A 27,541-nucleotide genomic window follows, 5' to 3' on the forward strand; every position below is an offset into this window, starting at 1 on the left:
TTTTTAACAAATAAAAAACTGAAAAATTGGCCGTGCAAAATTATTCAGCCCCCTTAAGTTAATACTTTGTAGCACCACCTTTTGCTGCGATTACAGCTGTAAGTCACTTGGGGTATGTCTCTATCAGTTTTGCACATCAAGAGACTTAAATTTTGCCCATTCCTCCTTGCAAAACAGCTCGAGCTCAGTGAGGTTGGATGGAGAGCATTTGTGAACAGCAGTTTTCAGTTCTGTCCACAGATTCTCGATTGGATTCAGGTCTAGACTTTGACTTGGCCATTCTAACACCTGGATATGTTTAATTACAGTTTTATATCTTTATGTTTGAAGCCTGAAATGTGGCAAAAGGTCACAAAGTTCAAGGGGGCCGAATACTTTCGCAAGGCACTGTATTTGTATCATCAGACACTGTATAGTAAGTAACTACAGAGGATGAGTACATTTGTTTTAGTCATCTGTTGCCTAATTGCACAATTAAACCTTTACCACTTTTCAAAATGAATCAATTATTTTTATTTTTTTTAAAGTAGCCCTTAAACCTCTCAGCTACTCACTTATCACCTGCCTTCATCTTGTTTAGCTACCAACAGTGGATAAAGCCTTAAAAAAAAAATCCCACTTAATGTGGCATTCAAATACAGATTTCAAGTTTCAGGGTCTGTATATGTGATTACACTTAGACTATTACAGCCTGGCTATTTTGGTTCAGCTCCAACTCTCAGTGGGTGTCAGTAAAGAGGAACCTCTTCTTGTGCTTTTCAAATGGCACACAAAACAACATGTTCTGTGATGAGTCAATGAATCAGTGGTCAATAGATGTAAAGGAGGCTTTGGTGCTCTAATCTCACTTCATTACCGCTTGAGAATAGATGAGAAAATGAGGGGTAAGAAAATATACAGCAACAGCATTTCTACTATGACGTACTCTGGCAAAAAGCCAACTGAGAAAATGCAGAGCACACACAAAAGCAACATGCCTCATATTTTATATAGGTCTGCAAATGTGCAAAGCCTGCCAAGTGTCCAAGAAGGTAAGTGAATGAATCTGTGATTAAATTAGTGAAGCATGGGTTTCATCACAGTCCTCTAAATTAATCTTTGCACGCTCATTTGCATGCATTCAAATGCACCTCATCTTAAGAAAGACAAGTAGAAAATGCATGGAAATGATTGCTAGTGACTTGGCAGCACCAGCCTGACTCTTTAGTCTCTATTAATCCCCAGATCCTGGCCTTGGGCCATGGCGGGAGTATGTACTGGAGGATGGCCGCGTGCCCTCTCTCAGCTGCCTCCTAATCTTACCCCCAGCCACAGGCTCACTCCAAGACCTTGGCCCTGCCTGTGAGGTCCAGCCAATCTTTTCTTCTGGTTCTCTCCTGCCCCCTAAAGCACAGAAAATAGAACCAGCCTGTCGTGGACAGTCCTGGTGGATCACTCACTGATTCCCTGAAACATTTTTGAGCAGGTGTAAAATGGAACATACAGCTTCTTATGGATACTTTCCTAATGCATTAACTATGCTATATAAGGAACTTTACATTAAAATAAACTGTTTTGACTGTAATCTTCCTCATTGTTACATGAATGCTATCAGATGACAGGAGTGGGAGAATAAGCGCTTGACCATCACATATTCCCATGTCGTTGGTTTGCTAGCGTGCTTCTTTGAACTATCTCCATTCACATGCATTCCTCTCCCAATAGGAGCTGTCACTTTATGTGGACATTGTGCCTTCAATGTGTGCGACTGTAGGGAGCGTCTGATGTCCACTCCAAGCCACTTGTCTATGATGTGAATGGAAAGACAATGAGACCCCCAGCAACTCCCTCTCTCCGTGACCTGCCTGGGGTCTCATTTGCCTTGGCAAGGGGGACAGAGGCCCAAAACAAAGCTAAAGGAGTCTCCACTGAAGTGGTGCAGAGGTCAGCCCCAACACCCAACTAACAGGCCCGTCCCCTAGTTTATGCTCCTGCATGTGGAAGGGACAGAGGCATAGAGACAATGGGATAAAAGGGAGCTCCAAAACCATTAAATTCTGAGGAAGTGATGGCCGTGAATGACGACAGAGACTGAATGGAGATTGAGGTGGGAGGTACGTTCTAATAACGACCATGGATGCTCCATTATGGCAGCCCTGGGAGGTGGTAATGAGGTGGTACAATTTCTCCCATTAGGCCTTTCTTCTCCGTATGAGGAGACATTTTCAAATTGATGCCAGAATTCTGGTCGGGCATGTAAAGATCCCTTCTGTGAACCACAGCACAGGGGGATAAAATGACATCACCAGAGCCCTTTTAAAGTTAGGACAAGTCAGATTACTGTTTACATAACGTCAAGACTGCCATGCATCCCCTGAAAGACACTCTGATTGATGGACTTTCCCTCTTACATTACACGTTTGAGAGGATGTGGTCATATAGTTCAAGGATTCAAAATATGAATGACGATGGATCTGCGTCTGACTGTTATTAGCAATTCAATTTTTCTAAAGAAGGGAGCAGTGATTCATTCATTATACTGTCAAAAATATTTTGAAGGATGATCTGACAAGATAAAACAGCGGAGCGAAATATCTACCTCATAGTACCTTAAACACATGGTTATTCCTCCATACATTAAACCTAATCCCGGCTAAAGCAGTCATTTAGTTGTCTACATAAAGATTTTTTCCCCATATGTTGCTTGTTGATGAATTTGATGACAAATTCTCCTGGAAATCACATATCAGATATGTTCAGAACAAAATAGCAAAAAATATATCGATATTGGCAAGGGTTAGATATATTTTGGATGGGAAAGCACTACGCATTTTGTATTCCTCATTGATTCTACCATACTTAGAGTATGGCGTTGAAAACTGGGGAAACACATACAAAAGCTCACTTCAACCATTGTATATATTACAAAAAAGAGCGATAAGAATTGTGCATAAGATGGGGTATAGGGATCACATCAATGTAGCTTTCATACAGTCTAAATTGTTAAAATTTTTCGATTTAGTGGGATATAAGACTGCTGTGTTTATGTATAAAGCCAGGAACAATTTATTACCTGGTGGAATTCAAAAACTATTTAATGAAAGGGAAGGGGGATACAATTTAAGGGGTCAGTTAAATTTAAAAATTCATGCTATACGTACAACCAAAAAAAGATTTTGTGTTTCCATAAGTGGGGTAAAACTATGGAATAATTTGTGTGGACATAAAAAATAGTAATAGAATTGACGAGTTTAAACATAAATATAAAGGTATGTGTCAATCAAGATATATGCAAGAACAGGCTTAATGATTAATTAGATGGAACATTGTGGGTTTGGTGTATGAATGTTAACACTCTGTATGATATTAACATTAAACATGATGATATGTTTTTAAAAATAGCAACTGTTTTTCAGAAATAATTCTGGACTCTGTCTTACAGGAGAAGAATTGCAGAGAAGGGCTCATCACCTGAACCTGACCAGAGATCAGTAAGTACCATTAGATCCTTCTTGTCTGCTGTATTCATGGGGTAGGACTGGATAAGTCTGACTTCTTCCTACTCCATTCAAGCATGTACTAGGTATAAGCACATTGATATTGGATTAGCATTTGTTGGATATGTGTAAAATTATGTGTGTTGACATATCAACTGTCTTTACATGCTTGAAAGAATAAATCAAATCAAATCAAATCAAATCTTGTTTATCCTTGGCACTAATTGTACATACTGTTCACCCTTTCTCTCAGGGGTGTATGTATGAGCCCCCTTTATGCTCAGATGCAATTGCTAGTCATTAAATGTACCCATGTTATTACTTGACGCAGTCAGAACATCACCTGATGTGATGACATGTTATGGTGTATCCTATATAACAACATTGTCCTCTGAGCATGTGCAAAAACTTCTATTATGCAGGTGATAAGTTCTTACAATTCACCTTCTCTTCTTCATCCTTTACTTGGATGCCGTCCTGCAGCTGTGTTGCCAAAAATAACCTTTTCCTGTCTGGATTTTTTTTTTCCACATACTCAAGCACTTTTACATGACGAGCCTCAAAACACTGGGAATATTTGTTTACAGTGAAGTGAAATCCTACAATTTTTTAAATATCAGTTTCAGTGTTTCCGCTAGGATTTTGGCAGTCATATATGCCGCCAGTCGGACTGAATATTTAATAATAAGTCACTTAAAAATATAATCTAAAGTGAAACTCAAAAAACAAGCTTTAGAACATATTTAGCAGTAATAAACAATAAATGTTTTTTTCCCCCCCTGGGCAGTCGGTGTGCCGGGCTAGTTGTTCCTGCTGCTGTTCCCAGCCTTTGTTATGCTGTGCTATGCTAAATTAGCCATCTCCTGGTTGTAGCTTTATATTTAACAGACAGATACAGTATGAGAGAGGTATCAAATCTTCTCATCTAACCCATCAAGAAAGCTAATAAGCATATTTCCCAAAGTCAACTACTACATAAATCCTTCAGCCCCAAATGAAATCTGGTTATACCAACAAACATTCTCATTTACAGCCACAAGGTTTTTCCCTAGTCTGACAGACATGGCACCAGACTTGATGTGTTTGTGCAATCTATGCACGTTCTCTGTAGATTCAAATGTAACTCCAGATTCCTGTTAAATAGCAGAAAAATGTCTAGACTGTTATTATGTAGCCACAAACAGCTTGATTTAAGCAAGGAAGCCACATGTTTTACCGTAAGAGCCTTTAAAAGCAGCACTTTGCAGCTGGCTGTGACCTCTCAACAGTGCTGTCAGTAGGGTTGGACTTTTTTTTTCCAAAGCAGAAAAATGCACCAGTCCAGCTGAAAATAGGCATTCCACATGGTGAGGAATTGCTTGCAGGAGGATCTTCTAGAGAAGTTCTCCAGTGCCTCACATGGTGGCAAACACTGAGTACAATACAGTACATTCAGAGCACACTTAAAAAAGGGGTCAACAAAACAAGCAAGCACAAGACATTTGCACACTCCTCTAGTCCTCTGTCCAATGGCAGTCTCAACAGAAAGGGTACTACACAGTGAAGTGCACTTAGAACATCTCTGAGGTTAAGCGCTTCACATGTTTCCTCCTTTGCACAGAGATAAGAAGATCCTATGATGCCGGAGTATTTTTAGATTTACGGCCTTGGTTACTAAGAGTACAAATAGCTTCTTTTCCAAGCATTTATTCCAGATGCATCAGAGACAGATGTGGTGAATTCATTGGCACAAGGATTTAACTAATCAAAACAAACGCACTAAACCTTTCACCAAGGGAGTGATTGCTGTTAGGCTGCAGTGGGAATAACACAGGAGAGCGCCTGGACTTTTAAATAGCAATAAGCATTCTAATATGCTAATATGTTTATTGCAGTTCCCACTTAAGTGCAGGATATAGTTTGTTCAATGAGCAATTTAAAATGGGTCATAAAGACTGGAAATGAGGGGAAAGAGAATTTTAGTGGTACATCGACCCATTTCTAGAATAAATTGTCTAATCTGTTTTGAAGGTTGCACAATTTATTATAACTCAATTAAAGTATGTGCTTCTTGTTTAAGGATCTTGGCTAATTAAACTGGGAATTTGCTTTTGTGTCCGATGCACTGTAGCATACATAATGTATTTTTCTGTTCCTACCCCAACCCATGACCGGTGTCATGGCCCTGGAATGGGTGAACTAGACTTTCTATTGACTCAGCCATAACTAAAGTGGATGGACCAACAATTAGTTTGGTCTAATTTCCAGGATGGTACTGATCTTATTCTCACCTTTGAACAACAGGGTTTGACACCAGTCTGACCTGCTCAGCTGAATCTATAGGCCACTGTGTCAGGGTCAGCAGGGCAGAGAGGTCATCCATACTTTTACAGGCCTTTGATTTCTCAAAGACTTGTTTGCAGTGTTATGACAGATGTGCATTCATTGGTTTTGTTGTCACAAATGTTTAATGTACCATCAGTGACACGGGTGAGGCTATGAAACACTACGTGGAATGTGAACTTTTAATTTGCCTAGCAGTTTCTTGGAGATAACATTATAAAAGCTGGTGAGTTTATAAAAGGAACTAATAGGGTTCAGAGCATTTTCTTTGTACGTCACTGTTTAGAGGCTGAACAAATGCCATTTTTAACCTAATTATCCTGCATAAAGAATTGTAAGTCAAAGGAGAATTTAACCACAAATTATCCCTAAGCTGTTACTCATTCTTTTTAATTATTCAAAGACCCAGATTGGATCCTGCAGTTGTCTGTTATGTTAACATCCAGACTATAGAGATTGAACCTTTAACTAGAAACTCTTGAGAAGCACATACTACCAGTGTGCAAAAAAGTGTTTATCTCACGTTGGTGCTGCAACCCCAACCACTGATATTCTACAATTATCGAAAAGGTGGGTGTTAAGGTTCAGAACACCTCACATGACCTGTGATTTGAATGTATTTTATAGACAATGAAAATGTCCCCAGTAATAAAGGCAGTGCTTTGTCTTCGTCAAGGAAATTTGACCTATTGTGTTCCTGTTGTTCAGACGGACTCATTACGGTCCAAAATTAAAGGAAAGACTCCATTACAAAAAACTCACCATTAAATGTTTGCATAATTTAATAAGAATGATCTTGTTGAATCAATAATCCATTGTTGAATCAATAAGTTTATGATAATGTGTAGTCATATCAACCAGGTGAATCATTCACTTACATTATACTCAGTACCCCTGGTCAGACTCCAAGATGTTTACATTGTCCTTCTTCTATATTTACACAGAAGTCAAACAATATAAGCTGTATCATGGCGGACCAGCTTCAGTGATATTAGCTGTTTGCATCCTGACAAAATGACAAGTTATTCCTAAGAGATGCTAGCATAACAACTGCATAAAAATGAGCTGTTACACAGAGAATGAACCCTTTGCAATCCTGGAATTAATTTGCATAATGTGTTGTAAAATGTTGAGATACTGTAGGTCAACATCTGAATAAAAGCAGCAACAGCAGTTACTCATCTGTTTCTGAATATTAGCATAAGGGTCGAGTGTGCCAGTGCAGGAAAGCCAGTTCTTTCAAATTACAGAGAATGAAGGCTCCCTCTTGTATGGCCAGGATTTACGTGTAGTCAGGCGCTCTCAAGGGTGCAGTGATGTAACAGGATGGATATGCACCTCCTGCGGGCCGTGAGAATGTGCAGCCAGCACAAACAGGCAGATTAGACCGACAGATAGGGATGGGTAAAAATTAGCATTAACCATCAAAATCTTATTTAAACAATTTTCACTTTTTACACCAAAACAACAACTGTTGGGACGACTGTGAATGGGATTTTTGCGTGATGATGACTAACTGGACCCAGTTAGTCTGGGCTGTCTGGGTCAGTAATTGTTGACAGTTGGCAGATACAAGCCCGTAAGGTGTGACAGGTAAAGACTATAATCTTAAGTGTTAAGATCCAATCACCGTCAGTTGTTCTCATAAAGACTTTTATGCCTCTGTGCCAGTGATAGCAGGTTGTTCGTCGGTCCAATTCTTGGTATCTTAGAAGGCCTTGAGAATGGCACAAACATCCACTTGGATACCAGGATTAAATAATTAGATTTGATGGTCAAAGGTCATAGTGATGTCATGACCGTTCCATTCCTGTGAATTTGACTGGTTGACGGAGGCATACAACTGCAAAGCAGTAGCCTAATTCTAGTTGTAATCAAGTTTAAATATTTGTGACTGATATCGGCAACTGATGACATCACTTACATGGGAGATGTACCAATAAATAAAGACTTTAAAATGGAAAGCAAAAAAAAACTGTATAACTGATAACTGTATTCAGAGTTCAACAAGAGCACTGACAAACAGCAGGGCTATGGCCGACACCTTCCTACAGAAACAAACGCTGGAGGTCCTCTCAGAGAAGAGCCACTAGCTCGACTACAACACAAGGATCCACAGTCGCTCGCTCAAATGGCCATAAATGAAATGACTTTCAAAGCTCCACCCAACTCCCTGTCCTTCCAGCAAAGACAAAGAGCATGACGGTGTCTTCTCATGGCTGACTAGCGGACTACCAGCTACAGTCCTCTTACATTTAATTTTTTTTAATTGGCCAGAAGAGAGGATTCTAACAGAATTTTAGGATGTAGTTACCCTTACGTTAACATCAAATCATATTTAAATGTAGGTAAGTGTAGATTGATTCATTAGTGATCTGAGATTACTTAAAGGTACTACTAGTGGTAGACAGTGGGACACTATGGACTGTAAATAAAATGTATTTGTTTAAAAAAAGACTTCACATTTATGTTCCCCTTAGTCACTAGCAAAGGTAGAGTGTAGTATCTAAATACTTTTGGTCTCATAAATTTTACTGTGGTTATGCAGGTTCTTAATCAGACAAGAATAAAATTCAAGCGTTATGTTTGGCAGTCAGCCTGAAACCCTGACCCATGTCGCTATAGTTTCGGATGTGGCCCTTGTGTGTTCAGTTTGAACAGCAGGGCTTAGATGTTCTGAGAAGCAGCTACTGTGTATGGACTGACAACTGATCGCGTTATGGTTTAATCTTGTTAGGGATTTTCAAAAGTGCTGCGTCCACTCAGATCTGGAGATAGGAGCACCACGCAGCCTCTGTGTGGAAAATTTCAATGCTCCCAAAAAGGGGGACAAAGGGCAGGCCTAGTGATGTCAGCAAGCAGGCTCTCGCTGCAGGAGAGGGGCCAGGACAGGACATACTGTGACCATCACTCCTCTATCACCCTCCACCCAGCTTCTCACCCTGATCCCTCTGAACCAACGTACCAGCCCCTAGTGTGATGTTCAGACATAAATTCATACATATAGTAGGTCTGACAATCAGTCTAAATCTGCCCACAGAAACACACATCCCTACAAAGGATGCATACATGTCAGGTTTCTTACCATATGTGTCACATTCTGTTACCATCAGTGCCATGAAAGTGCAGCTGCCCGTTTGGATCTGCTCCACCGGTCCCTGTATTTATCAGAACGCACATCAGCACAGGGCTGACCAGCTATGTGTGACTTGCCAATCACATGCTACAGTTCTTCATATTTTGGTTTCTGTTGATACAGTACAGCAGCCAAAATCTGAGTATTAATATTACAAGACAGCTTTTGATTACCAAAGATAAACCTTATTATTCACTGTAATTTCAGTCTTTTAAAAGAGATGTAATGTAGTAGTGGCTGTTTACAGGTTTAATTGGAAGTTCATGAGGATTTTTCATGTTGTTCTACACAGTAACACCTGTACTACTATGGCTAACCGTTAATGACATAAGACTCTACTTAGTATAAATTTAACATATGGCACAAACTGAGTTTTTTGCATGTTTTTCAACTTGCAGTGTGAAGTGTGTGGACCTGTTGATCCAGCTTCATATTCAACAAAAACAGCACTGTAAATCTCAGCTGTGTCCTAACACAGGGCAACGTGTCCTAAATTAGCAAAGTACGCTGCCCAGCAATTCCTGTTTCCAAGAAACTGTACGTTGTTGATTTCTTCCCATTTTATCTGGAGATGCTCCGTTGGCTTATGTTACAGTACATATCACACGCGCACACAGTGACAGATATACTGGGATAATCTTGTGCCACCTACAAGGAGACATCTCAAACCTGGTTTCAGATATACCACAGCATACACACTGAAGTGTTTATGGGTATTTAAGGGCATGAGTCGTGCATGTTCATAAGAAGTGCCATCCCTTTACACTCATACACACCCATCAGCCACATATGCTATTCCTCCTAGAAACGTGTCAGCCCCCTCCGGCTCCCATTTAAGGCCCAGTCCTTTCATCACTATTGTAAATCATGTGTGTGGCCACAAAAACATCAGCAGGTCACACAAAGCAGGAGAAACAGTTAGGCAGAAAGGGATAGCCAGTACTGTGAGAATATGGTGTTTGATAGATTAAGAAGGGCGGATTGGCAACACAAAGTAGCACGCAAGTTCAATGTCAAGCAGTCATAACAAGTTAATCAACAAATCATTTAAAGAAAAAACAAAAACAAAAAAAGATCTGATTATTTTTATACAGTTTCTGTTAGTTTACTATCTAAAGTGATCTCATTTTCCAAGCACAGTGAATCCTAAATGAGGGACTGTTATATTTGCATGAAAACAAAAAAAACGTTTTAAAAACTCAAATCATTGTGCTCACATTACATACTGTGATATTTTTATGTTTAACAGGAAGGAAGTCTGGTCACTTCAGATACTTTAGAGCCAAGTCTTCCTCATCATGGAATCCGCCTACCTGAGCTCACAAAAAGCTCAAAGTCTGCACACAGCTGCTCTAATGTGGGTAAACAGATGCTTTGACCACCTGTAATGGAGTGCTGCTGGATGACTTCACAGCAGCTCTCAGAGGGAGCTATGTGAAATCCACCAACGACACAAAAAGGGCTCACCACCCCGAAACTAAGAAGCAAAAGAAGGGGGTGTCGAAGCCTTCAATTATGATCATTACCAAGGCAGGAGAAGCGAAATTATCCTCTCAGGTTTAACGTAACAAGGAAGTGGTTGGTCTGAGGTGGGTGTTGGCTCCGTGTACCAGCTTTAAAGTGATGTGGCCGAAATTAAAATTTACTCTATTACAAAAATTATTTTCTGTAGGAATTAGCAAGATAATAATAAAAAAAACTCCCTGTAAGCATCTGGACTGAACAATGGCATACAGCAGTTCAACTCAAGACCTTTAATGACTGTATTTAGTCAAGCAGCCTATAATGTGAAGGCCCCTGTTTGCAATAAGTCCCTCTCATGTATATGACAACCAAGAGGCTTCTGACACACAAAAAACATCACCTCTGCAATGTGTTCATTAAAAGCCTTATTATACTTTTCACTTGAAAGTTATCAATCGGGGACTGAGTCACAGCTATTCTAAGCAGGATCCCTGGACTGCACATTTAGCCTCTACAGACCTTCAATAAGGACAAAGCACATGCTTTCCCATAAATACCTGAACTTAGCCAGTTAGCCTGTACAAATGGCCCCCAACCAAACTAAACAGCCTTGATTGCAGGTTAATTTATTGGAGACAAGCACCATACTGAGATCAAACAAGGCACTCTCACTTGTAGCACCTTCACAGCAATGAATTTGTTGACCTCACAACCTTCAGCATTTTTCTGAAAAGGGCATGAGAGGCTGGAAAAAAGTAACCCCCTAGAAAAAAAAGGGGGTTAGCTCACATGAGGTTTGGTTTTGTACAAAGTGAAGCCAAATAAATCAGCTAGCTGGGAAATTCTCTGCACACACACACACACACACATACACAGTAGATAAGGAAACAGCAGTATGAAAGCTAGACACACTGAACACGAAGTAGCTGCAGGGAAAAGAAACACACTCCTCTGAGCACACATGACTAGCAGATCCATCAACATCATGTAAATATGCTGCACTCCAAGAATCCTACCCTGAAGCATTTCCACCTGGGATTTAAAAAAAAAAAAACACTGCATGCTCACACACTCGCCACCAATTTGTAAGTACTGACTGCAAGGCATCTTTTTTTTTACTATCCCTGACTCAGGTGAGGCTTGAGTTTCATTACAGGACAGCTTTAATGACCAGGTTAAGAGCCTGGAATTCCCACAACCTGAACGGATGAGGAGGATTTAGTTTGGCTCTTTTGTTCCTGATATGAAACGGCACATTGTTAACCACGGCCTGAAGGTAAAGAGGCCCGACTGCATGACAACAGATTAGGATCACCAGCTACTATTTGAGTAGTAGATCTTAAAAAGGCATTGTTGGCCCAGCATACTGATGGAAAAAGTGAGCTATCACTTTATGGTGAGTTGCAAATTATCTACATATGAAGCTTCTCCCCAACTGACGTGATCTTAAAAAGAGCACTCCGCTGATTTAGCATTGCGTTATGTCCTTCATGAGACCCACGAAGGATAGTTTTTAGAAAAGGATCAAGAACCACTCACTCATAACCTGTGTCCGAATTCAGGGAACAAATCCTTCGAAGGCTGCATTTCAAGGCCAACTGCATCACAGGGTCACAACAAGACCATCCCATTTTGAAGGCCTCTTCAAATGTGTCTGTCTTTCACCGGGCAACAAAGGCTCCAACTTATGGATCCTTCACAACCCACCCTATCCCAAGATTCTTAGCGCCAGTAGCGAGCAGAGCAGCCGTCAAGGTTGCTAGGTGACAGGAGCAGAGCAGAGGAAAGGGTAGGAACAGTTGGTAACGCAAGTAATAGACAACAAACCAGTCACTGAGGATGCTGTGATTTGCATAACAGGTGAATCTGTTTCAGGCTGGATCAATCCTAGCAAACGTGGATGACACATTCTGTTCCACTCTGACTTAATGGCTCTGTGACAATACTCACAATAACATTAGAGAAATGTCCAAAATATATAGACATAAAACTGTATGAAAAATACATAGGGACTCCACTGCATGACAAAAACAGCAAAATACAAAACCTGAGTCAAATTCATCACAGAAAACTGATTTTGTAAAAATGTTTGGATTATTTTAAGGCATATTTTCTAAGAAATTACAGACCAAACTCTTCTTTTACAGATTTAAGATGAATATTTTTTGAGAACATAATTTTCTTTATCTCTAATTTGTATTGTTAATTTATGGATTATATTGTACTGAATTTAGAAATATCATTCAAAGGTTTTTAGAATATATTTCTACATTTTTTCTTTATTTTGTATATCCTTTGTCATAATAGCATCAGACAGTGTTGCCCTCACTGCTATGATTAGTGCTGTCTGGAAGTAGATTGACTCTTAATCATGCAGATTACAACCACCTGAGCGGTGTGTGTGTGCTTATGTCTGCATAAAGCAAAACTTTACTCAGTAAAACAGTGTGTATTGGGAGCAATCAGTACAATGTGCAGATTTTATACTCTGTGGTATCCAAACTGTTCTCAGTGTCAACAAAGTATCATGTGCGCTTGATTCCCAGTGGTTACAAAAAAATACAATAAAGGCTTCCTTGATATTGCAACAGCTGTGTTTGTCTGCAGGTATTTGATGTGGGCAAATGTGTCAGGGTCACAGTCAAGAAAGCCCTGCTGGCTAGAGACAACATTGTTAATAAAAGACCCCCCTCTGGGTTACTGAGACATGACGGTCATCTCTATTATAAAGTCTCATTGCTCATGTAGACATATCAGGAGCCCTGAGATATCTACATGTGACTGGTGGTATAGGTTTGATTGCTGAATGTTAGAATGTTGTTGCCAGACCAACAGAAAAATACAAATCCATGCACATTTTACAGTCATTTTCAACCTTTTCTCCTTTATTTCTTTCATTATTTTACTTGATTTCTGATTAGCTTCCAATTCCTTATTTCCATTACCACTTAATGTTATGATAAAATTTTTGATTCACAGAAGCGTCCTCGTCAGTGTGGGGTTATAATTTTATAGTGAGTGCAATCAATGAGCCTACTAAATCATTTGTGGAAACCAGTTACTTCCATAAATGCAGCTTGTTTTTCATTGTGTACACACACTGCAGAGTGAAAGATAAAAATGGCCACTAATCTTACTCATTCTTAGGGGAAAACGATTGGGTTTGGACCACTTCAAGAGGTAATACGAATGTAGTCTTACTGACTAAGTGAAGCAGGACCTCGGTCAGATCGTGGGCCTGACCTCACTTGAGCCTCAGGAATGAAAAGCTACTTGGCAGGTGAGGGGCAGCGCGGGAGGCGACATGAGAGTCTAAGATATAAGGAGGTGGTTGAACCCTGGTGTAACCTCAAAGGGGAATGTGCAACCATAACATGCTCTGCTAGGGAGCAGTAATCTGAAACATGCTCTTTATAAACCACCGTAACCAAGAATTCTTTTATTTTTTCTGGGAATGGTAGGGATGGGGTGACTGTTTGAAATCTGATCTAGGAATGACCCTTCACAAATTAACCTTTATTTAACCAGACAGACTTTCAGTAACACTGCTGATGGGAACTAGTGAAATGTAAGCACTACATGTAGAAGAACCTTTTTCAAGTGACAAAAACACTGTACAATTGCAACTTCATAGCATCTTTTAACAAGCACAGACATCAGCTCAGTACAGATTTGACAGAAAGTGCTTTACCGTTATTCATAGTAGGACCTAATTTTTTAATTTAAAAATGTCATTTGAGTTAAAGTTTTCATTTAAATAGAATTAGAAGTAGACATCATTAGCTTTCACCAGGCCAAAACCCAGTCACAACAATCCATGAACGCCACAAGAAGACTATTCACATCCATCTTTAAAAAGAGAAGTTACTAATACTTCCAGTATACAGTACAACAACTTGTTGTCCAGTTCAATATCCTCAGAAACTGCGTGCACTGGATGATGCCACAGCTCATGTTTCTGCTTTACAAATTAGCACAGTGGGGTTGAGGGTAGTAGCTCACTGTTTGATTTGGTGAGCTGCCCTGTTAAAGTCCCTGGTGGCTGGTAGAAGGAGGCTGACTGCAGCAACACTGCTCAGACACCGAAGACACACAGATGTGTCTTTTGACAGTGTCACTTAAAGAGGATCTCTCCAGAGGTCCATACCATGAATGGAAATATCAGATGACATGAACTGATTTTCAGCATGTTAAATCTGCCATAGCCGCTTTCGTTGACACAATCAATTCTCCTGATAATACAACACCACTTCCAAAAACGTTGGGATGCTCTGTAAATTGTAAATAAAAACTGAAATATTTTTAAAACCCCATATAGCTCATATTCATTTGATAACAATACAGAGATAAGATAATATTTTATGTTTACATTGTCTTGTTCTGAATTTGAGGGCAGAAACATGCTCTAACAAGTTTTGGACAGGGGCAGTAAGAGAGCGGTAAGTTGTGTTATGCAAAAAAAAAAAGAGAAAAGAAAAAACTAAGTTTACTTAGGCTAACCAGCACTGTCCCACCAGTGGGGACACTGCAGCCTTGTGCCATACACCCTTTGAAAGCTAAAAGTCTCCAAATTTTAGCTAAACTTAAATGAAGCATGTTATAGTCTCCATATCTATAACTGCTGTTAATTAATATTTTCAGCAGTATAGTGCACAAAACAGAATAGTTGCTCCCTACCTATCTCAGTCTGTAGCCAAGATTTGTCCAAGTCACAGCTCAACACCATATTTATCACATTTCCTATTAACAAAATCCACCCAGCCTCCATCCAGCCTATCGTCTCCAAAATCCACTCCATTTCATGGAGAAAAAGTCCAAAAACTGAAGCGTCTCTATTTTTGATCAGTGTTCTTCTGGCCTACTGCTAATGCTAACCCAGCGACGCCATATTGTAAACAGAACGCGTATAAGCTCTCCCATTTATCAGTCAGTACGTCAATCAAAGTGATCAGCCAACACTCGGCGAGGGACAGCCTATCATCTCCTCAGTGTTACCCTGGCCAATCACAGGCGTTGGCAAAATGATTGACAAGCATCAAAGCCAATGAAATTTTGAGTGTAAACACGTACGAGAAAGCCTCGTAGAAAATACGTACCTAGGTTTCCTAACCTATTAAAGGACCTTTCAGTTATTTATTGTGATTCATTTGAAGGCTACAGACTGAAGCGTATGTAAATAATTGTTCCATTTCATTATTTTTGTGAATTAAACATTTTTAATGAGTAATTACCCTGTTATATTACTTTGTACAAAAACATCAGGTACTGTAAGAAAATATCTGTTGGCAAATTTGCATTACTTTCGGATGGAAGCCAGACTTCAAACACAATGTTGAAAACCCAGAAAAACATCTGAGAAATAACCTAAAGTCTCTCTCCATCCTCCACACTCATCACCAGCAGCCCATTAGAAAGAAAGCCCTGGAGAGGCACAGACATTGGATGAAATAGGTCTGGGGCTTCAGGCCTTTATCTGTCTTTTACTTTCTCCTCACCCCTTTAGCCCCATTGAGCAAATAAACATTAAAAAACAGACTTCAATAGGGCACCAGGTCACTGGTCCCAAAAACTGGAAAAATAAATGGCCAGTGGACATCAAACACACCGTCATCATCTGCCTCAGCCCAGACAAACACATCAAACGAGCCGAGCGAATGATTCTTGCCTGCCCTGAAGTCTTATTATCCTCTCTCCCCATCTGCCTCACTGAGCATCTTAAATGGAGTTGCCCATTGACCTGGGTAGGCTCATAAATCACCACGATGGGTTCCAGAGGTAAGTTCTCCTCAAGGTAAAAGAATCATAATATTGATCTTTTTTATATTTTTTACTCACAACCAACTTATTTAAAAAGGGAGTCCTACTGTATCCTGTTGAGATTTGTTAGTCTATATCTGGTAACAGGGCTACTAGGTCAGCTTTCCTCATTTTAACTCGGTGGCTCAAACCAGCCTGTTTGATGCTGGCTTCCACAGTTGTTACCCAGGATGCCCAGCAGAAAGTCAAAGCCTACAAAGAGGCCATGTCTGGAATATGCCTGTGCTAAGCCTAATGACCCATAGCACAATTAACACTCTGCAGCTCAGCAGGTCAGCGTGCAGATATGAAGGTGTTTATTGGCTCTTGCCTGTGGTTCCCTGGCACAGTCTGTCGTACCCAGCTGATCATCTTCCAGACTGGAGTTGGAGGCGATCCAGTCTGACACATGCACAGTACAGTGGAGCCCAGAAGGCACACATAGCAGCAGATGGACCAATGAGACACCACAAAAGTGCTGTTTTAATCCTCATGCAATGTACAATGAACAGTTTGGTTCACATTCCTTTCCTTGAAAAAAAGGTCTGATGATGAAGTCTGTTTTTACTCTGCATGAATAGTATCCGCCCAAAAGAAAAATATACAGTTAGTTAGTTAGTTAATTAGTTGGTTAGTTGGCTAGTTAGTTATGCAAGCTGATATAGTTTCCTATATTAATGTGTGGAACTCCCGTTGAAACTCAGAAGTCAGCTGTTGTGTCAACAGTAAAGCAACAGCAGATTACCATAACTCTCAGTTATATAATCACAGATTCTGTGCTTTTCTCACCTCAGCTCACATCCCATTTAAGATGTCGATGAATTATAATGCAACTGACCCATTTTCACATATAAAAGTAGTGTCTTTTCCATCTTTAGTATCTAGTGGAGATCAGTTGTTAACTGGGTGTGGTAGTTTTCAGAGAGGATGCTGTGCTTTGCTTAAAGTCATGAGAATGGTTTGATTTTAATTCTTTTTGTGCTTTATAGTTTCTTGAACACATGCTGTGGTTACTCATTTGCAAAAGACAGAGCAAGGGCATAGTTTGGGGAGAGCATGCAAAGTACAATACAGTATGGGCACAAGAGCAGAAAACATCTGTGCACAGGCACATCTGTCCCTGAAGATTTTGCTACTTTATTCAGCTCAGTTATCTAATCACAAAAAGCAGGACAGAAAACAGGGATTCATGCTGCTCTGATCAGTTTTTCCTTCAATGTGTTGAATGTTCCAGACCCTGTGAGCAGGTGCACCTCATCAAAGCCAGATTTTATACCCATTGTCTCCTAGCAACAACACCAGAAGAGGAGAGCGCCACCAGCTCCAAGGGCTACTGCTATTTAACGAATCGTCCTCCGGCTTTGTTTGGATGTTTTGGTAAAAGTAGGCCACCAGTTCTGCTGCACCAGTCTGAACTGGCAAACAGACGGCAGACAAATTAGCAAGTACTTATTTGTGTTTTGCAGCAGGTGTGAGAGGTAAATGATTGGAGTGTGCTTGTTGGTGTTCTTCCTGGTGATGTTCTTGTGCTTCAAATACATGGCCCAGGCATGGCTGTTGAAAAGGCCAGGGGGTCTGGCACTGTGTAGTTCCTTGAGCACGTACTCTTTTTGCATTTTTCATATGGGTTAGAAATAAGGTGATGCTGGTTCTCTCCCTGTACCTTTCTGCAGGTAGCCCTGGGTCTGGAGCTGCCCGTTTCTGAGGAGCTGTCACCGGCAACATCAACCTGCCCAGTGTTTGACTGTCTTGTTATGTCTTGTTACATTTCTGTTCTTTTCTCTTTCCTCTATCCACTCACCCCAACTGGTCAGAGGTTTTTTCTGTAAAAATGACTTTTTCAAGGGTGATTTGTTGGGTTTTTCCTCTATAATAATAAGAATAGTAAGGTCTAGACCTTACTTTGTAAAGTATCCTGAGACAACATTTGTTGTGATTTAGTGCAATACAAATAAAAGTCAAACTGAAATTGATCAGGTTGTGGAAAAGGAAAATATATGTTAAGCAGTAGTAATTGTTCGCATTTTGGAGATGAGATGTGTCTTTGGTTAGGACCACACATAGATTTGTGCTGCAGTAGCATTAATGCTGGCAAAATAAACACAACTGTATGTGTCATTAGTATAACTTGTGTTATAATGTGGACAATTTAAAACTAGACTTGTAAAAGATGAAAGTTATCACTATATGTTGTTATCAATGTAACAATAACACACAGTAAATACTATTCTAATCAAAGGAGTGTAATTTTAAAAACACCTGAGGAATTTTAGAAGTTTAAAAAGTTTCTAACTGCACACAGACGAAGCATCCCAGGTTATATTTTGAAATGTTGTTTACTGTCTGTTACCCAGAACCTTTATTACAAAGTCTTGTGCTTGATGTGAGTGTCAGCCTTTCTTTGTCACTGTGGGCCGTCCCAGCAGAGATTAGGGGCCAGGGCTGCTGAATGGAGATGAGAGGCAGCTCTTTTTTAACTCTGGATGCTTTCACTCATCATGAATGAGTGCAGTTCTGAGAAATGTGCCCCCTGAACAGTGGAGGACGCCCTTAAATCCAGCAGAGCTCCTGAGGGGATCTGTCTTTGACAAACAACTTCCCCCATGAAGGAAACTCAGCCCACAGATCAGTGAGTGCCTCTAAAAAAAGGGTGAGTGAAGGCGTGATCTTATCCACCAGCATCGTGAAGCTTCTGGCTTCTTCTGGCCGTTTCAGGTTTCCAGTCTGAAAGGAAAGGTCAAAGAGAAGTGATGCTGCAGATGATTTATCTGTTTATGAACTTTTATATATGATATATTGTTTTACATTTAGTTATATACTGTAAACACAATGGTGTAAGGGGATATTTACAGCGGTAATTTTCCCTCGCAGCACCTGAACAGTGGAGCATAATGTTAAAACAAATCATGTTTACAGTTAGCACAATCGGGTCTCAAAAGGTCAAACATCAAAAAGCTACAGAATGAGTGACACTGACAGATGCTGTCAATCCAGCAGGGGTTACACTGCTGGTGTTTAGCACAGGGGCAGGGGGTTCGGGATGGGAACAGACAGCTGAGTGGGGCCGATGCTCTCTAGAGCCCAAACAGCTGAGACCACGCGGGCCCAGGCAGGCAGCGCAGAGTGGCCTCTGAGACTTGGCTTTCTGATGAGGAAAGCCTGTTGAGGAGAGGAGCTAGACTGCACACTCAGAGCTGCTCCTTAAGCTGAGCAGACGTCATTGGCCAGATCTCCACAGAATTGACAAAAAAAATCATGCTAATAAACAGCTGTGCTCACAGTAGAAATGATAGGAGGTTCTGTCCTCTGCTATATCTAGAGAACACAATGCACAACAGTTGCACATTATCACAAATAAGCGGCTCTGCATCTATTTCGCCCATAACACTCAACAACGGTTTATGCTATCTAACAACAAGAATGGTAAGATTAGTCAGACTGTGGCTTGCAGAACCTGATGCAGTAAATTTCAGTTCAACAGTCTAACAACGAACATTTAATTCAAGAACAATCTCTAACACATAAAAAAATCATGGTTGGGCGTCAGAGCATCTTGCTCAAGCTTTTATCCCCTCTCTGCTGGTTAAGTAAGCCTTGAGTAAATGATGCGATCACTTCATGCAGGGAGAAAGGAAAGAGCCTGATGTACAGCAGCTATATTTTTTAATAATGCAGCACAAGAAAAGTGCAAAAGTGAACCAAGCTGAAGCACAAATGCCTGCTCTTTGATGCTCTCCCTTAATAGCATCATTAGCACCCACAGACTTTACACCTACAAACACAAACCAGCCTCCAGAGCACCACAGGCAGCATGGGATGGAAGTGATCTGAGCAGGGCCTCCCATCTCAGCACAATAACTCACCCAAGAGTCAAGTTGTGAGTGCTCAGTGATGTGCTCAGTTACTCTCCAAGCCCAGAATGTGACCTCTGTCAGCCAGGATCGCTCCACTGGGCCCACTGTCTTTCCCCTTGATGGCTATCTGACCAGTGACATCTGTTTTCAGGCTGTATTTACTAAACCTGAATGGTAGCAGATTGAAAGATTTCCAGGAGGCTCCTTGTTGTGTATAAAGGACCAGCATCTACAGTCCATAAAATTAGGCATGTTAGACATAATTAATTTTGGCATGTTTCAATATCTTTTGACAATTGTCATGCTGAAGTGTAGAGGCTCTGTTTTGCCACAAGCACTGGCTCCATATCAATGTCTGGTGTTGTTACTTTAGCATTTATTTGAACTTAAACCATGATCTTCCACTACACCAAACCATGGCGTGCACTACTTTTTATTACTATAACAATGACGATGAAGGTCCAGTACATGATAACAGCCTCCTGAGCTAACTACAAGGTGGAGTATGGCCCTTCTAACCTATATGCTCAGATAACAACCAATTGGCTGATAACATTCAAAGTGGATGGACACCTTCTGTTTTGATTTAATTAACTATACATTAAAATTTAAATCTATACTTAATCATAAAGAGGATGTTATTAAGGAGTTAAAACTGACATTTTGCCTTTGACCTACTTAATGAATGTAAACACAGAGCACAAATACTGTATATTGTGATGAAAGTATTTGTTGCAAAACAAAACAATTATCTGTATGTGGGTCGGAAAAGTCATTTGGAAACATTTGAGAAAATATTCCATCAACACTAGTTCATTTTAAAGGTGAAATGCGCCTGAAATTAAATTACAGTCACTAAAATTGCTATGTTTTGAGATTTAAAAAGTGCTTGTGCTATATAATCCAACCATATTTGTGCTCGGTAACACCCAATCTTAGCACCTAATGGTGCCACCAAGGATAAAGAGGCTGCAGACCATCTGGATACTGGATGCTGTGCTGCTCAGAGGTGAGGGAGCGTTTTGAGGAGTGCATACCAATAAGAGACTGGATGATGCAAGAGATTATCCTTGGTGACAACAGAAACAGAAAAAATTGGGTGCCAGATTTGATAAATGTCTTTGTGCTGTGGACAAAATGTGATCAAACATGCACAGAAATCCTTGGAGTTAAACCTGGGACCTTCCAGGAGGAGTATAAATGAATACTAAATGAAATACCTCTGAAAGGTGTAGAGAAGCAAGTTTTGTAACTGGTTCATCAACGTGCAGTCATCCATGTTGACATGAGCGTGGAGGGTCAGCAAAGCGTGTCCAAAGCCTCTCTTACCCCACAGTAGTGAGCAGAGGTGATGGGGCTGTCAGATAAGGTTGAAAAACCAATGTGACAACACTGTCTGTTAGAGTAAGACAAGTTTGTTTTCAAAATAGCAACAGAGGCGGTCACTCACTCAGACGATGCACAAAACAGTTGGGGAACATCTAATCTTCAGGACAGCTGTCCAGGTAAACATGTTTGTTGCTCTTTGACCTAAAGAAAGAATGTGATAGTAGTTTAATGTGAAGTATTTTCCAGCAAAAGAGAAGAAGTGAATGGGTAGGACTGAATCAAATCAGTTTTTCAAGGATTAAATTTAATCATTTGGGTACAGAAATTACTTATTGAGCATAAAATCTCTGGAGAAACACAGTGATCAACTGCTTCCACCCACACCTGCCCCACATGGGTTGTAAACAAAAACCCCAGCAAAAATAAACCCATCATAAATAGATTACACCCACTTAGACCACAACATTACAGCTCTTGAATATCATTTGGCATGAATATCAGAAAACACATCTGACCCATGATACTGCTCCATTAGCTCCTAGTTTATGTGGCCAAGTGTATGGACGGATTACTGAACAAGTCTACTGGGCAGAGCTGGGGCCCCCTAAACAAGATCATGGTGAAGTGACTTTTAACCTTTCTATTGGAAACTCAAACAACTACAAAGTGATCACAAAAGCAACAAAATGAGGCAAACAATTAACACAAAATAACTACAAAGATACAGCTACACTACAATACCACTAAAAATACAGAAAATGACTAAAAAGAGATTGAAAACAACCCCAAGGACTCTAAATGACTATAAGCAAAACAATAAAACCAGACTCTAAACAACTGAAAAAACAGACACAAAACAAATGGATGAAAAATAACTACAAAGAGATGCAAACAAAGTCAAAATTGCCACAAATTGGCTAAAAACAGACACAAACTTAAAAAAAAAAAAAACTACCACAAGAAGACAAACTGACTACAAATGGGATTTCCCTGTATGACTCAAAGTTTAAAATGTGTCATCAAAAATGCTTCAAATGAAAGTGAAAAGAGATGGTTTCTGACATATAGAAATGTGTTTATACATACTGTATATTGGACACATACTAAAATACAGCACAGGAATGTTGTAACATTGTGTTATTTCAGTGTGTACAGAAAATGATACCACCTATAATATGTACAAACAACAACAAACAGAGCACTGGAATGGAAAGTCACTCCTGAATCAAGAGCATTTATTTCCAGCAGGATATGAGTGTGTAGAATTGAATGCAAATATTTACTTCCATTAAGAACTGGGGTCACTCTCCTCTGCAGGTCAGAGCAAGCACACACCGAGCTGTTGCTGATGCCTTTGAGGCTGTCTGACTTTGGTGTGAATAAAACATGCCGCAGCATGTTGGTAGCGACGATCGAGGAGGCCTCCTGCATTATTCATGTGTAGTAGCAGGAGAGGATGAGGGGTTGGTGGTTGAGGAGGGTGATGGGTGCTGTAAAAGAGGAAGAGGGAAGGAAAAGAGAAGGGGGGACCACATGAGAAAGTGTAAGGGTGTTTCCAGACTGTAAAGACCAGGGTGCGTCATCTAACAGGTCACTTATAGTCACCTTGTGGCCACCGACAACCATCTCAGTCCTCAGTTCTGCAGGCTGTGAATAACAATTTATGGCTTTGACAGGTTAGTTGAGCCCAAAGCTCTATCTGAGCTCCTTTATCAGAGGAAGTTAAAGGAAAAATAGCATAAAAATGAGCAAAAAAAAAAAATCTTCAGTACCATCAGAACCCATTTCGATTAACCACATCCATACCTGTATTAATAATCTTCACGTGTGTGCTCCAGAGTGTCAGGGAGTGGCATGGATGGGATGTGAGTCTCTCTAGTCCTGGTGATGTTATCCCAGCCCCAGAGGCAGGGTTCTCCCATAAAGAGCTGAATCAGGGTTTTGCCTCTGCAGCACTGGCTGAGCGGAGGAAACGTGTTCCAGTCAGCAGCTCTTCTTCCAGTCAGGGAGAGGCCGACACAGACAGAGCCGTGAGCCAAAGCTGATGCTACTGCACCACCTGCAGGCTCATGACCAGACCAAGTGCATGTGTGCTTGTACCTGTGTGTGTTGCACAAGGAGGGTAAATCAGTCAAAATGATCTTGACACTGGGAAGCTCTCTGCCCAGTACATCATTACTTTATCTGTCAAAAAGAAAATATGCCAAAGAGAAATTAAAGGGCACCCTTATCTGTTTCATTCTGTGACTCTGATTAACCAATGCTGAAGATGTGAATTGTACAGCTGTATCTGTTCACTTGTTATGTGACACACCCTGAAGGGTAATAGGTCAGCGATGAGAGTACCGATGCATCACAGAAAGTCATATTGAGTCTTTAAGTCAGTACGTAAAAATGAAGCGAGTAGGGCTGCAGCTGACTGTTTGCTTTATGAAATGTCAAAAAAATACTGAGAAAAATGTGAATCAAATTGAAAATCTTGTCTTGTTTTCCTGATTAGAACTCCAAAACTCAAAATATTCCATTTACTACAATATATAAGAGACACAGGGACTGGAGACTGCGAATGTGTAGCAATGTTCACAGTTTTTGGTTGAAAATGGCTTAATCACTTATCAAAATAGCTGCCTAACTGATTCTTCAAGCAAGATCATTTTACTTCTACTGTACTTAAATCTTGGTGAATGCCAGTGGAATTATCTGCCTTGTGTTGCCTCTAATTTAATTACTAAAAAAACAAACTTGCTAAAATAAATTAATTTGAAAACTATCAAGTCCCACATGTAAAACTCTGCTTATGTAGGCGTCGTACTTATGCTGGACGTCTTTGACTGCACCCTTTCTATTAATGTAAGATTATTCTGAAGCATGAAGGCGAAGGAGACGAACAGAGTAACTGGTGCCAACAGGGCTTGATTGCATTAATGTGCACACTCAGTAGCAGCTGGAGAGTCATAGCGCAGGCTTAAAGTCAGCAGTGCGCTGCACCAGCTGAAACACTCCTCCCTTTCCTCAACACAAACTCACATAGTGCACCCTAGTTTATAATTCAGTCTAAATGCCCTCCATCAGCCTATGGAGCAAAAACCCACTACTGTTCTCACACAAATCTAACTGGATTCAAGTCGTCATCCGTGACAGTTTTTACAGTTTAAAGGTATAATCAGACACATTTTCAAATCAATATATTTGTTTTCTAGACCCTGTGTTCACTGTCTTGAATTAGTTATTGACTCTCTCGACATGCAAGCTTTGAGAAATGCAATTACTGCAAATGTTGTTAAACATAATACAAATGCTTATAATGTGGCTCCGTTACTTGTTAAAGGTCCACACAAGAAGTTTAAAACCTGCTCTGTTCCTCCTAAAAGTGGGTATGGTGACTCTATGTCTAGCACTAATTTTGCTATCACTACCTCAGAGATTCGGTGAAACAAAAACGCACGTTAAACAGCATCACAGCTTTTTGTGTCACTATTGACTTTGGTGCTACAAGGGCCTCAAACATTTCCACCCTGTTGTACCTGAGACTTCCATTCACCAAGTTATACAAAACTGAAACCATTTCACCATCTTTGCATGAACCACTGAAACACAATAACCTGGTGAGACCACACCAACAGATTTCACACACAGCCAGGCCTGTTGTCTGAACGTGGAGCTCTCCTGTAGGATATTACTCAGTGACAGGATGGCTGGGGACGGATTTCGACTGTGGAGACACTAACCACAGTTGCACAGTCATCAGGACTCAGTCATGATTTATGGTCATACAGAACGACAGATAACGGTCGATTCCCTTCAGGACCTCCGCTGGAGGAAATTGCAATAAGTAGAGTGTATAAAAACTGGAAGTGAGTGTGGGCATAGCACATCTAAAAAAAAAAATATCTTGATGCCAAAACCTGGCATTAATCTAAACACTTTTGTTGTAATAGGTTTGTCATAAAATTGTCATATATTTCCTAAAAACATACCTTAAAGTAGTGATTATATTAATATTCGATAAAAATATTTAACGCTTTAGAGATTGGTAATAAATTAGAAAAAGCATCTGTCAAAATATTTTAAATTCACATTAAAAGATTGGGGATTATTCAAGTCAGTCTTAAAACAAGCCCGACGCTCATATATGTACAGTATATCAGAATAGGTGTGACTGGCTGTAATATTTCTTACTCTCCACACTGGCTGAACACAGCTACACTGTAAAAAAAAAAAAAAAAAAACAAAATACACGGCCCTCATTTAGTGTAAAAATGCACTCAGCCCATATGTATGGCCATTTGGACTGCTATTAGACATATCTCGATTCTTTCAGAGTCCCTAAGGTGAAACTTGTGGAAGCTTTTTCCTACTGCTCATTTCTTTCAGACACAGACATGAACCAAACTAAGGCAGGAATAAACTGGAGAAAAAGCCAGAGCGACTCAGGTGTCGCACATGCACAAGTATAATCCACACAGAAGCAGGTTTTACTGGTATCCCACTAACCACAAACTGCAAAAATGCACCAGCTATGAAATCTACAAACTCACTTCCAAGTTAATTCCAAGCACAACGTATCCCTCTGTTGCAGCCCAGTAACAGAGGGATACGTTCCTACTACAGTGAGAAAGAACCTGTTCAGTTTATAAAATGTTAACGGTAACATAGTTCAACATATCATACAACACATATTAAAATGGTTAGTTTTGTCCAAGTAACAGTCCAGAACCAAAATGAAATTTGGTTCACTCTTGGTTATGATAAGGAAAACCTGCAAATCTTCACATTTTTGCTGGAAGGTGATTATTGCTAATCAATTAATAGTTTTATCTTTAACTATCAGAATGTTCTCTTATCACTAATTGCACAAAAAATAGAAAGAAAAAGTTTAGTTTTATTTGAATAATCATAAAACTGCACCACTTTAAAACTGGTTTTCCCTGTCAGTGGTCATTACTGGGTTACGGACTGTTATCCTGATGTGTGACAACTCAATATAAATTGTTTTTCAAAGTGTGTTTATCTGCAGAAGTTAATTAAAAACAATCCTCTTGGTGTACCACATCTCCTTTCTTTGACAGTGTTTTTGAGGAACTTGGCACAGGCCTGTCCCCTCTCACTGATGTGTAGCAATACTTTCACTGACTCTTAGTTCCTGGTAAAAGCACTGATGCTTTGCCCAAGCAAATAGTCCTATCTCCCCAACGGACCGAGATTACAGCACCACTGGTTTAGATGTACTGGCAAGAAACGTGATCCTCAATTAGCCGTTAATGTTTTGACACGACTGATTAACTAAGACTCCCCCGATTAAGGCAACGTACAGAAGGAAGTGGGATTCTGAGGGGGGGGGCTCTGCATCTGTGGCAGTGCGTTTGTGTGTGAAGGGGAGGTTGGGAGGGTGGCAGGGTGGTCTCAGAGGATAGCCGTTGTCTTTCTCAGAAAAGAAAACTTGTCTCACCCCAGAGACAGATGAGCAATGTGTTAGGGCTTTGTGGTTTATGGACAGAACAGTTCTCAGGCTGCTGGGGTTTTCACTGGAATAAAAGAAGAAACTTTTACTCAGAAATAACTGACAGTTGTGCCAGTTCACTGTGCCACATTGTAGTTCAAATGTGAAACTTTCAAGCACCATGAGAGACCTCAGTCAGACGACATGTGCATTTAGAAAAGGCTTCATTTTGAGCAGAAAGAGGAGGCGAATTTGTCCTCTGAAAACTCAAAAGGATTAACTTTTCCAGCTTCCTCCATAAAGCAACACTCCTTCCCTCGGTCGTCGCACTGCAAACTACTTTCCATAGCAGCCAGATCAGCTCCATCTGCTTGAACTGTGACAATAAAAGCCACATGGTGACAACTGTCCTGAAACCCTCTGCATGACTGGGGCCAGGAGATGATTTCTGCAAGGTGTGACCACCATCATAATTCACTTCCTCCAGACATCCCTGTATCTTCCTCTGAGGGGGCACATATTACTGCATTAGTTTACTTTAAGGAACACAAAGTTCCATAGAGGCTTTGATCTGCACATCTGAGTTTCTCCTGCAATGTCCTGTGGTCTGCTGTTGCTATTCAGTTCCCAAAAGCCCGACTGTGTCTTACAACAGTTTGGCAGCAATTCGATAGATGACAAAAGGGCTTACAGTCCGATACACGCAATATATTTAACAAAGGAA

General features: G+C 40.3%; 1 protein-coding gene and 1 long non-coding RNA gene across 2 annotated transcripts in view; both read right to left on the reverse strand.

Moving 5' to 3' along the window:
* ankha (ANKH inorganic pyrophosphate transport regulator a) overlaps positions 1-15,226 on the reverse strand; it is a 90,116-nt gene extending 74,890 nt beyond the window's left edge. The window contains exon 1 of the mRNA XM_020619765.1: positions 15,076-15,226. The gene's annotated coding sequence lies outside the window, so the exon portion shown is untranslated. The remainder of the gene's footprint in view (positions 1-15,075) is intronic.
* Positions 15,227-18,533: 3,307 nt separating this feature from the next.
* LOC109971515 (uncharacterized) lies at positions 18,534-23,055 on the reverse strand. The gene is made up of 5 exons (XR_002276556.1): positions 22,983-23,055; positions 22,661-22,867; positions 21,499-21,578; positions 21,269-21,405; positions 18,534-18,918 (listed from the first exon to the last, which is right to left on the reverse strand). It is a non-coding gene; the product is annotated as an uncharacterized LOC109971515 (long non-coding RNA).
* Between the last annotated feature and the right edge of the window lie 4,486 nt (positions 23,056-27,541).

Source organism: Monopterus albus, unplaced genomic scaffold, assembly GCF_001952655.1.
Source record: "Monopterus albus unplaced genomic scaffold, M_albus_1.0 scaffold226.1, whole genome shotgun sequence".
NCBI classification, from domain to species: Eukaryota; Metazoa; Chordata; class Actinopteri; order Synbranchiformes; family Synbranchidae; genus Monopterus; species Monopterus albus.